Genomic DNA, 12,559 nt, shown 5'->3' on the forward strand with positions numbered 1-12,559 from the left:
GGACAATCGACGTGTGCAAATGTGTCGAACCGGTATGGCTAAAAAACCAGAACTTCTGTTCCCATGAGGTAAAAAACATAATTCCCGATCGCACTAGGGAGTCTTCTGGTTGGTTGTCCTCCAGTGTTTTTCATTTTAATTGTGAATTCCTTAACTTTAGCTAACAACATACCAACTAGAGAACAAGGTTTCACTGTGAGCGCGTTTGATTGCTGGAGCCTATAGACCGACAAAATTAGACACTACACACATGGTAGAGCCGACGGGTGACCCAAACCGAAAGGAAAAACATGGCCTTTAAATTATAGATATACCAAACTGTGCGCAGCTGTGCTATGGACAGCCAAGACGTGTATAAAACATCAACCTCAGAACCATAACTATTGACTAAACGTGCAAAAACTCCGACTCGGACTGCATTGTGTCCAGCTGCAAAAATAGGTCACAACTTGGGCAAGCGCTCTCTCTCCATCAGTGGGGAGGTCTTGATTGATGTTGGGAACACCTAGAGCAACAATATGTATGGAGATTTATACTCGATCCATCTACTCGATCAACACTTTTCAGTTGCTCCGTTGCGTTGCGAATGATGCATGACCTCCGTCGTCTTATGCCCAACCGCAGCAGTATCTACCTGATACCGGAGCGACCGATTCATTAACTACGAGCGAGTCGTAGAAGGTAAGGACACAACATTAAACTACCATTGCGCCCCATCCGTGAACTCTTCGAAATCTCGTCGATCGTACAGCCGGTAACTCCGTACCGAAACCCGTTAGCCGCGTACACTCGTGCCGTAGTACAACAGTCAAACAAACAAAACACGGCTAAGACCTCTCACATGTTCCGGCGATTATACTACTTTGAGTGGAATGGATTTGATGAATTAAAAAAAACATACACAAACTGAGCCCCACGTACCGAGCCACGAGGCGGCACACATTCAGCATCAGCAGCACAGCAGGACCTGTTTCATGGAGTGACTTATCTCTCCGTCATCGGCTGCTTCTCGCACCGCGCGCCACCATCGAGACAGCGCAAAAAGGCTTCCGCGATCGTGACTTTAAGGCGCAAACCGGCCCCGAGACTGCTGCGGTGGTGGATTGCGCACTCGCGGCAAAAGGTCCAGTAATTAATATGATCATTTCGGTCGTGTTAATCAACGCGTACGCGCGGGTTAGGCAGGCACCAGTGGTCCGGGGTCCGGTTGGTATCGAAATGGTGGTAATTTTATTTGCAGCGAACGAAACGGTTCTGGCTTGGGTGACGAAGAGGATGGGGCATGAAAGGGAGGGATGGAGTGAGTCGATTGACAACACATTCGAAAACATGCCAGAAGCATGTGTGTGGGTGGTGCTAGGGAAGGTTGGCCTGCAGACACGGTTGAAGCCGGGGTAGATTATCTATAAATTTGGTTGTACCACCTTTTTCCTGGTTTGACCGTTATTACGCCAACCGGAGCGAGCAGCCTGAGGCAAGAATAGGGGTCTACTACGAGGGGAGTGCTCGGGGATCTATAAAAAGCAATTTCAATCAATTAGTGAATAGTATGGAATTATAGCCGTAATCGTTTTATTTGATTTGATTTTTTCTCGACTAATTTTTGAATCGTTTTGCTACACGTATCCATTGATGTTTCACTAGTTGAGTCTTTTTAAGTTATATTACTTGTTTGTGCTATGTTTAGTTATATTCAGTTGATCTGTGATATTACATGCTCTGGGATAATTAAAGCAAATATTGTAATAAGTTTTGAATAAAATTATGCATTTTTTGCAACTAGTTTGCACTATAAATAAAGATTTAAGTGTATTTAAATTAAAATAAATACCTTAACTTGTTATTTGTTACTACCTTAACTTAACATAGTTAATATATTAAAGAGCTATTGACTTTTTTATGTTGTAGTTTTTTTTTCGATCAATCAATTTCATTTCAGTTATCAATCCAGCTATTACCAATTAAAAAAGAGCTTCAAAAGCAAAAGAAAGGGAAAAGTAATAAACAATATTTCATGAACATAGATTTAACATTTCATTTAACATTGTTTTTTTTCAATTTTAACATTGTTTTTTTTAACATTTAACAAAAAAAAAGCAGAGCATAATAATTGTTGCAAAAGAACAGTAGTAACGGTAATTGAAGTTGTAAGCAAAAGAAGAAAATTAATAACAATAGCAAAAGGAACAGTAACAAGAGCAAAAAACATTGAAACAAAACATTAAATAAACAGGAAACATATCGAAATTTGGAATTAATGTACGAATTAACTGAAGTCAACAGTACACATAGAGAACACCATAAAAAAACTAAAGGATTACTAAATAAATATATTAGAAAAGCCATATTCGTACTTGTAAAGTAAACTTACGTACATCCTACCGATTTTGACTATTAAATTTCAAAAATGCTTCTCGATTGATCCCCAATTCGCCTTATAATATATACAACATCCGACAAGAAAGCGTAAATCGAGATAACAATTCTGAGTATACTTTTTATGCTTATCCTCGCCATCATTTTTACGAGCTTTAAAGCAAATAGGATTGATAAAATGGATGTTTCGATCGTTTCTTTGCATCCTTCTTTCCACGAAAAACAGTAATAAAAAAAGACTCCTAAGACTGTTAAGCAATCACACTTGTTATCTCCGTAAGGTTTACATATGTAAATCATATCTAATCACACATAATCCTGTGCGGAAAGCGGGAAAACTCGAGCCACTTTTCGAGACCGTTTATCTCGTTTGCTTAAAAGCCAACAAACAACCAAAATCCCCGGACGACTAATTTATAGGTAAATATGACACGAAACATGTGAGAGAGTTCGCGTCGTTCGTTCGGAACCCTCCAATATCTCGAAGCGATAATTTCAACAAACAAGCCCACGAACACGAAACTAAGAACCGGGGCCACAAAACACGAAAGCGTCATAAATTTTAGCAGCTTTTTTTTAAAACGAGATTAGGAAAATACATCCCCCAGGAAGAAATCCTCATCGACCTCGGAACCATCAGTTTGCTGCCGCGTAATTTGGTACTGTCGTAAATAATCGCTAAAGAAACGATTACAAATACGCGGAACCGTACGCCACGCCAAGTGCATCGAAAACACCCGGGAGGACCAACCATAACGAAAGAACCACTTACCAGTAATGATCAAAGGGACATGACAAAACGAACCTCATCTAACCAGTTTCTATTTTCCTGGGTTCTTTTTTTGTCTGTATATTCCTGAACCCTCCATGCCATTTATTGCCTTCATGTCGCTAGCTTAGGGCCCTGGGTAAACCAACCGAAATCCCCTACAGTACACGTCGTCAAGTGTTTCGAAGCGGAACCATTCCTTTGCTCCTTTTTCTACCAAACCTCAGCAATCTAGCGAACGATCGTGGAGGACCTGCGTTCCGAAAGATCCTTTTTTTTCGTATGCTTCATTTGCTCTCCCTCCTCATCTCGCACTTGTTATTTCGTCAACGTCTCATTTTTCGTGCCAGTGATGGTGGTGTGGGGAGTTTTTTTTTCAAACGTTTTCAAATATCCTCCTACCAAAGGGTCCTCTCTTGGTTGCGTCCATCTCTCGCCTTCGCCTTCCACAAATTCATTATCCATCCATCTCCGATTACCGAACGTGACGAGGATAAAGAAGGAGGTCCGAAATGAGGCCCCCGTAAGGGGCTGCAGCAACCCTGCACCGGAGAAGTGATCGCTCAAGATTTCAGTGGGTCTTCCAGCAGGAACAACCAAAGCAGCAGCAACAGAAAAAAAGGAGCGAGATTTCACATTACAACCCCTAATATTATTTTACTCAATATTTTACTTTGCTTTTTGTTGCTTCTTCGATGTCGGGTTCGTCTCTTGTCGTACGTATAGAGAACTTAACCCCAGAAAGACAGACACCGCTACACTCACATACACACTCCCGCTCTTCCACTCCAAACGTATTTGATTTCATAGTTCGTTTGGGCCCGTCGTTTCCTCCAATAGAAAACCCCTCCGTTCAAAACGTTAAACGGACGTGCAGTGAATGATGGAACCGAAAAATCCTTTTCTCGCCGTGTTAGGCTGCTGCTAGGAAGAAAGATTTTCCATTGGGCTTTATTTGTTTATTTACTTTTTTTATCTCTACACCCACCGCTATCTCTATCCTTCTCATCCTGAGCAAATGTCCGTTTGTACCCCAATTTCTACGAGGCAAGGAGTTGCCGTTGCGTTTAAAGCACGGTTCCGAGCGCTCATTTTTCGTCTTTTCCTAATTACGAAAGATCTCAACGCTCGATAAGCACACTTCCCAAAAAAAAAACCTGGTACAATCACTTGAACCGGTTCCTGCGCTATGCAACACAACCCAACAGGGACATTAGAGCCCCGGTTCGGACCCACGAATCGAGGATATAGCGGCATGACGAAGCGGGTTGCTCCTGCAAGACGCGGCAACCCCGCCACGGCAGCAGAGTAAAAGGCAAAGGATTAAAATGACTCGACCCGATCGATCGTACGGCTGGCTAATGGATCGTTTCAATGGTTTTACAAGGACATGAATAATATTTGAAGATCTCTTCATCAGTTAACTTACTTTTTTTCTTTCTTGTTTTCGTTTGGCTGTCTCCCGGTTTGTTTGTATGGCAAGGGAACCGAATGGCGAAAGGCGTTTACCCGTGCGTGGAGATGCATATTACATGTCAAAAATGATGGGCAGACGCAGGTTTAATCGAATCGATCTTTATCAAAATGATCGATAATCGAAGGTAGGGTAGAGACACAATCGAAAAGCGTAGCGCTTATTATTTGCAGCTTTTACTGTATTTATCGCAGTTTTGATTAATGGGTAAAGAACAATTGTTAGTTTTTTTTTAATTCTCGTTATGCAGTCAACCAACACAAAACCGTTTACACAGAAGAATAAAGTCAAATTGTATGAAGATAATGTTAAAAAAATCACACATCATAAAACTAAAACATTTTTTTGCAATTTTTGGAAGACATATTAGTTGCGAAAGGAACCACTAACTAATATATGACAACTATATATTTTAGACGACCTAATAATTGTCAATAAGATATGATGAATACTGGGTAATAATTGTACCAAGTACAAGATATAGTATTATTTCGTTCAGAGGAATATTATTTCTACATTTAAAATTTCCCAATTCGCTCCAGAATAGATTTGATCCAACGTCTAGCAGTATGTCACACGGAAAGGCTAACACGGAGCCACGGGTAGACCATAGGACAAAAATATTAAAAGTTATATACATCCAAAAAATGGAATCAATATCACCAAATATATTTCGTGCTACAGCAAAATGCTATAATATTGCAATACACTAATATTTAACATAAGTTGCATTAAATATAAGAAAATTGAGAAATAAAATAAAAATGTACTCAAAACTATATTTTATCATAAAAAACAACAACATAAGTGTTAGTCGCACTAGCCACATTCGCAGCAATGTGCAAAACTTAGCATCTGGAGGCCTCCGAAAAAGGCCTCTCTGCCAATTAATTAACCACTCCGCGAAACTTCACGGTAGTCACAACAGTTTCTTTTCTCTCTCTCTCCATCCCGAAATTGGCTCATTATGCAACAGCAAGCAAGCTAGTCGCCCCCCAAAACGAGAACCATTCCCCGATGGCAGATGAAAACACGATAAGATGGGAAGAGAATGACCAGTCGGCCAACAGTAACAGCACCAGCAAAAAAGTGCACCACCATACCATCACCATCCGCCATGTCACACAGTGGCCGGGTTGTTGCAGGGGGGCCATATGTTTCGCCTTTCACAAAAACAAACGAAAAAGCAACAATAACAACAGTAATGGCAACGAAAAAACTGCATGTCTGTTTATCATCAATGACACTACGCCACACCATCTGCGTGCCTTCCTCCATACGCAATGGGAGGAGAGCTGGCGTGTCCTTAGATCCAGGAGGGGGATACGCTCCCGCCGGGCGGAAACCAGTTTGCAGATCAGTTGGCCGGTTCTGCCGCGCACGGTCGGTGCGACCGGTTTCTGCCGAAAATGGTCCGACGGCCCATAACAGCATAACCGAGTTGTGTGTGTGTGTGTGTGTGTGTGCACGCGCGCTCGCTGTGGCATAATTGAGTGGAAAAGATAACATTTCGGTGTGGAAAGACATTCGCGCATGCGCGCTTGGCAATCGACGATGACGACGATGGAGGAAAACCACAAGCTCTCCAGTGCTCTCGAGACAACGTCCCCCACGTCCGATCGCTCGATCGTTTGCCCAGAATGTGACTTTCTGGCTGCGAATCATCATCTCGTATGATCGGTGAAGGAGGGAAGGCGGCTCGCAAGGGATCATGAAACGATCGGTATTCTTATCTAAATTAAAAACATTCATAAAACCAGTCACCAGACTTGTTGTCGGACGCCCCAAACCGAGCAAGGTGAGGGGAGGGGAAAGAAGCTGTACCCAGAACGGGTCGCCAGCATCGCCTGATCATCTTCTCCTGATGGAGGACGCACTGTTGTGTCAGGTTTTGGAGCTGCTGCCGCTGTCGTCATCGACTTCCCTCTATCTCTCTTTGGCACCCGCAGCACGATCGTTTTCGGTGTGGTATTTGCATTTTTTGGTAATAATTTCCACCATTCCCATCCACCCTCGTAGCTCCAGGGACACTCCCAAGGGGGCGATCCACAGAGGCCGCACGTATGGAAGTGTTCTGGTTGCTTCTCCTCCTCCCACCATAGCGCCATTTTACTGCTCGATAATGAGGCTTTTTTATTGCCGAAGCTCCCAACTCTTCCCAGCTCTGCCTTCCATGATCGCGAGAACTGCTGGAGAAGATTTCACTATTATCTCCCGAGGAGGACGACTCACCTCACAGGATCTCGCCACAAGATTCTCGAACACACAAACACTTTTAGTGAAGTGTGTCCGTCCGCGTATCAATTAACCTTACCGAATAGGCCGATTCAGCTCGGAGGGAGCAGTTAAGCAGCACATAAAAATGGTGCCGATCGAGCGCGATAGGATCTAGCAACACTAGGCTTGTCCGGATCTTCGGACACAACCCTCGTGCGCGCGTTGTGCGCTTCCTTAAAGCATAATAAAGCTCTTTTAAATTGATCGTGCTGCGTCACGCAGAATGAGTGGCGTACTCCCGCCGTCGTCGTCGTGGTCGTCGTCGTCGTCTGCCAAAAGTATTCGCTAAATGTTACCCCAAATTGTTTGATGAGTCAGTCAAAACAAGCAGCACACTGCAAGGGACGGGGGTTGAATGGATGTAAAAAATCGTTCCTAGCGCACCCAAGTGCCCCTCCTTCCGGACTGTCTGTGTGTACGTGTCAATGATGTCAATTACAGAAAGGGGTGTAGAAAATTACTTAAATTGGTCCATTTGTATGAATAAACCTCTAATGGAGCTTCAACAACAATGTGCGAATAAAACAGGGAACTGTTTTTATACACATTGAAGATGTGACATAAAAAACACACCAAAATCCTTAAAAGTGAAGTTAACATTCATAAATCAATATTTACATCAAACGTAGATTTAATGCTCCCTACCCACATCACAAGAATAATAAAAGAGTGATCGCCATAAAATAAAAATGTTACGATGTTTTTTTTTACCATCTCCCTCCGAAGATCCAAAAAAGGGTCCGCCTCGACGCTGAAAAGCCTAGCGAAAGATGCTTGCGGAGATCGAACGCGATCCTCCCGGCATGCCTCACCGACACCAACCCGCGTACGCAATCTCAATTATAGTAATTATGTACACAGTAGAAGAAAAAGAATAGTAAGGGGAAAAGGTATAAAATTATGCAACAATTCTCTTTCTCTCGCACGCACTCAACTTAACCAGAGTTGGTAGAGTCGACGTCATAAGGCAATCCCTTTTTTTTACATACACGGTGCGGTGCATGATCATGTTCCGCAGAGGATCGTGTCTCCTGTATGGTCTTTGGATGTGCATAGGCACAAAAATACATACCTTAATGTATTCCGAAAACCATTGTCTCGCCATGGTTGTACTACGGTGATGGTTTTTGTGAGGCCTTTTCGGTGTAGCTGTAGTTTTCGGCAAACTTGGCGTACTACAATGGCCAATTTCGGCATGTTTCAGGTTTTTGTTTTCTTGGTTGATGCCAAACGAAACGAACGGAATATCAATAACCGTGTCTGCAAAATGGCACCTTTCCTTGACGTTCCACATAAAGTATGTCGCAGGCCTCTACTACACCCTGCGCCCTACTTGAAGACATCCAATCTTCAATGTCCCGCGTGGAGTGTACTATACTTTTGGGGGGAGCTTTTAAGGAGTTGCGTTACACTTTAGTCCACTTCTAAGAGGTAACAATTCCCATGAAATGCTCCACTCGATGTTAGAAATCCCATCCTTGGCTTTGGAACGATTCTTATCACGCTCAACAGTTGCACTCCTCTATGCAACATTGTCGTTGAGCTCTTTGCGAGTACGTCCTCCAGAGCAGCGGGAACGGCTATGAGGACCAGTGTAATCGAAAGTGGTTTTGTTTGGACCATAGCTCTGGGATAGTACGCTACGCGAGACAGCTGTACAAGGATGGCGGTGTAATGTGTTTGATGACTGTTACGGTTGCCATGTGGTATGTTTTGAACTCGCGTTGGTCAGGGTGGCCTTCGTCATCGTTTGCCGAATTAAGTAGAACTGAAGTGGATACTGTTTCGAAGCGGACGTTCGACACTTGATCGTCCAGGCGATCATAGAAACCTTTAGGAGGTTTCCCTTACTGGAAACGTTGGAGTTTAGAGGCCTTACCTTGGGCAGGGGGACATATCTAAACTCTTTAAATGAGAACTCGATAGATGTAGGATGGGCATAGTCCTATCCTGACAGTCCGAACGAATCTGACCTGCCATGATCGGAGTTGGTTTTATTTATACTCTCTATTTTGTGTCAATTATGCTGAATGTCAAGTTTTGAGTTTACATATGGTTGTGCTTATTATGTAATGTTATTGTTTTTACGCTTTACGCACTTGAAACGTTTTTGTGCTGGGTAATGTTTTTCTGCTGTTTTCGCACCTACGGGGCTGTGTGCGGGTTGTGTGTTTTAAGTGTTTTTGGACAAGGGTTTTTCTGCTGACTTACAATTCCTGGCGTAAGGTTATTTATGTGGTTTGGGTTGTGTTAATTTCTTGAGTGGTTATTTTATCCTTTTTTTGTGTGTTGTGTGGTGTTGACAATTTGTGTTTATTAAGTGTGATGAGAATTGCGTGTGAATTGATTATAGACAGTATAGCATGTGCATGTGCATGCTACACCTCCCCCCTTTAATAGAATAACGTAATGAATTACAATGATTGAAGTTATTCTCCTGTGTACTTAATTAATCTATTTTTGTGTACTGTAGAGATTTTCTTTGTTGTATTATTTTGTATTACGCAATTAGGCCCTTGGTCACTTACTACTGTGAAAGGTCCAATGTAGACTGGATCTAATTTTTTCCTATTTTCATTTTCCAAATATACCTGATCTCCTAAGTTTATAATAAGTGGTACTGTATCTTTATTTAAGATTTGTTGTCTTTTAATTTTTGCTTTTATCAAATTTTCTCTGGCAATTTCGTTTGATTTTTGGAGTTTATATTTCATTTCGAAATAATATTGGTCAATATTATAAACTGGTTCAATTTTTGTTTTAAATATATCTTGTGGTAAATTCGCTTTTCTACCAAATACTAATTCGTATGGTGTGTAGTTTGTGTCTGAGTGTTCTGTTGTATTGTAAACAAATTCGTAAAATTTTGTCCAATCGTCCCAGTCATCATGATGTTCGTTTGTATAGCTTCTTAGGTATTCGTTTAGACATCTATGATTTCTCTCTAATGATCCTATTGTCTGTGGGTGGTAAGCTGTGCTAAAAGTTTGTTTGATTTTTAAAATTTCTGAGATTTTGTGTAATATTTCATTGTTATATTCTAGTCCTTGATCTGATTTTAATTCTATAAATGTTCCGAATGTAAGGATGAAGTTTTCTACCAATGCCTTGGCTATAGTGTTTGCTTCTTTGTTATGGATAGGTATTACTACTATATATTTCGTTAAGTCACATTGTATGGTTATTGCATACCTGTTGTTTTTGTTAGTTTTTGTTAGAGGTCCTACTGTGTCGATTGAAATTATGTTAAATGGTTTTGTCGGTGTTGTAGTTACAACTGTTTTTTCTTTAGTATGTCTAGTCGTCTTATTAACTATGCATGCTTTACAATTTCGTACGTATTTCTTGATATCATCTTTCATATTTTTCCATTTATATTTTTCCCTTATTTTCTGGTACAGTCTGTACTGGCCTATATGTCCTCCCGAAGGGGTCATATGATAATCTGAAATTATTCTCAGCCTATCTTTTTCTGTTGTTATCCATCTAGTTGGAGTAAACAGGATTATTTCAAACTTGGTAATGGCTCTGTTGGCTATTTCCTTAATAGTTTGTTGGGAATATTCTTCGAATAAATTATCTTCTTCTGACCATGCTAGCTTATTTCTTCCATATTGTTTCGCGATTTTGCACATTTCTAGAAGAGCAAACTCTAATGCTTGACTTCCATTTACATCATTTCTCAAAAGAAATTTTCCTAGTGCTTTACTGTATGAATGGTTGTATATTATGAATTCAACGTTGTTTTTAATTCTCTGCGTACCTATTTTTAGTACCTTTCTCACTTCTAAAGGTCTATCTGTTTTCCACATCGCGGGGTGATCAGTCCCTGTTGTTGCGATTGGTTCGTCTTTGTTTATATCAGTTTTCTCGTTATTTTTCTTAACCATGGCTCTTGTATTAACCATTAAAATCGTTTTGGATTTTGGTATTGATGCCTTTAGGTCATCCGAGTTAAGGATTATTCTTGATAGTGCGTCTGCCGCAACATTAGCTTTACCTGCTAAATATTCTATTTCAAAGTCAAATTCTTCTAAATCTAGCCTCATTCTAGTAAGCTTAGAAGTAGGATTTTTCATACCAAATAAGTATGCTAATGGTCTATGATCTGTTCTAACTATAAATTTTTGTCCATATACATAAGGTTTAAAATAATTAATTGCCCAATGTATAGCTGTAAGCTCTTTCTCGATAATTGGCTTATTCTTTTCCCCTGGTGTAAAACTTTTACTCGCAAATGCGACTGGCAAATCGTTTCCATCTGTTATTTGTGATAACACTGCACCACATGCCATATCCGATGCATCTGTCGTAATAATGAATTGTTTTTTAAAATCTGGATATTGTAAAATTGTGGGTGAGAGTAAGCTTTGTTTCAATGTATCAAAAGCTGCTTGACATTCTGAAGTCCATGCAAACTTAACATTTTTCTTAATCAAATTATTAATTGGTTTAGCTATCTTAGCAAAATTCTGTACAAATTTACGATAATAATTACAAAATGCGACAAAACGTCTTGCTTCATCAGCATTAGTAGGAATCGGGAAGTTTTTAATTGTGTCAAACTTCGCGTCGTCCGGATAAATTCCTTTATCTGTTATTTTATGACCTAAGTACGTTACTTCTGTTTTGAAGAAACAACATTTTTCTGCATTTAGTTTAAGGTTATATTTTCTTAGCCTATCAAAAACTTTACCTAAATTACTGATATGATGCCGTGCACTGCATCCAGTAACTATAATATCATCTATATATACAAATGCTAGCTCTGGTGTTAAACCAGCCATAGCGATAGCCATCATTCTTTGAAAGCTGTTTGGGCTAATGTTGAGTCCAAATGGCATTCTTGTAAACTGATAGTGGCCTGTAGGTGTCGAAAAAGCTGTGTATTTTCTCGAATTTTTATCAAGTTTGATTTGATGAAACCCTGACATCAAATCCAATGTGCTGAAATATTTGGCTCTTCCTAGCTGATCTAGTATCGTGTCTATGCGAGGTAAAGGGAATTTGTCTGGTAAAATTTTCTTGTTCAATTGCCGAAAATCCACTACTAAACGCCATTTCTTTTTTCCTTCACCTGACTTCTTCGGTACTAATAGTATCGGTGAATTATATGATGAAACAGAATGTTCTATAATGTTATTTTTCAACATCTTTTCTACCTGTGATTGCATTTCCTCTGTTTGTGAATGTATTTGTTTATAATTTGGTATATAAGAAGGAATATTATCTTTTAATGAAATTTCCTGGGTATAAAAATTGTTAGTAGAGACCGGTTCATCTTCTAAACAAAATATATCCGAGAATTTTGTGATAAGATTTTCTAACTCTTCTCTTGCTATTTGTGGAATATTTTCTATATGGATTTTGTTATGAATTTTCTGAATTCGTTCCTTAGATGTGTCCAGTTTCTTCTGTAATTGCTCATACTCTCTTAATGGTTCAACTTCTGGTGTATAAGATTTTATGTTAAAAGAAACATCTTTATCTGTGGTATTAATGAATTTGATATACTGATTACGTTTTGAGACTATTGTGTTTCCGCAAAATACCCCTCGTTGGATTTCTTGTGATAAGATGATTGAATCTTCTGTCAAGTTTGGTATACTTATTTTTCGAACTACTTCACTTCGTTTTGGTAAAATATAATTTCCATTTACATT

The sequence above is a fragment of the Anopheles gambiae genome, chromosome 3 (genome assembly GCF_943734735.2).
Source record: "Anopheles gambiae chromosome 3, idAnoGambNW_F1_1, whole genome shotgun sequence".
NCBI classification, from domain to species: Eukaryota; Metazoa; Arthropoda; class Insecta; order Diptera; family Culicidae; genus Anopheles; species Anopheles gambiae.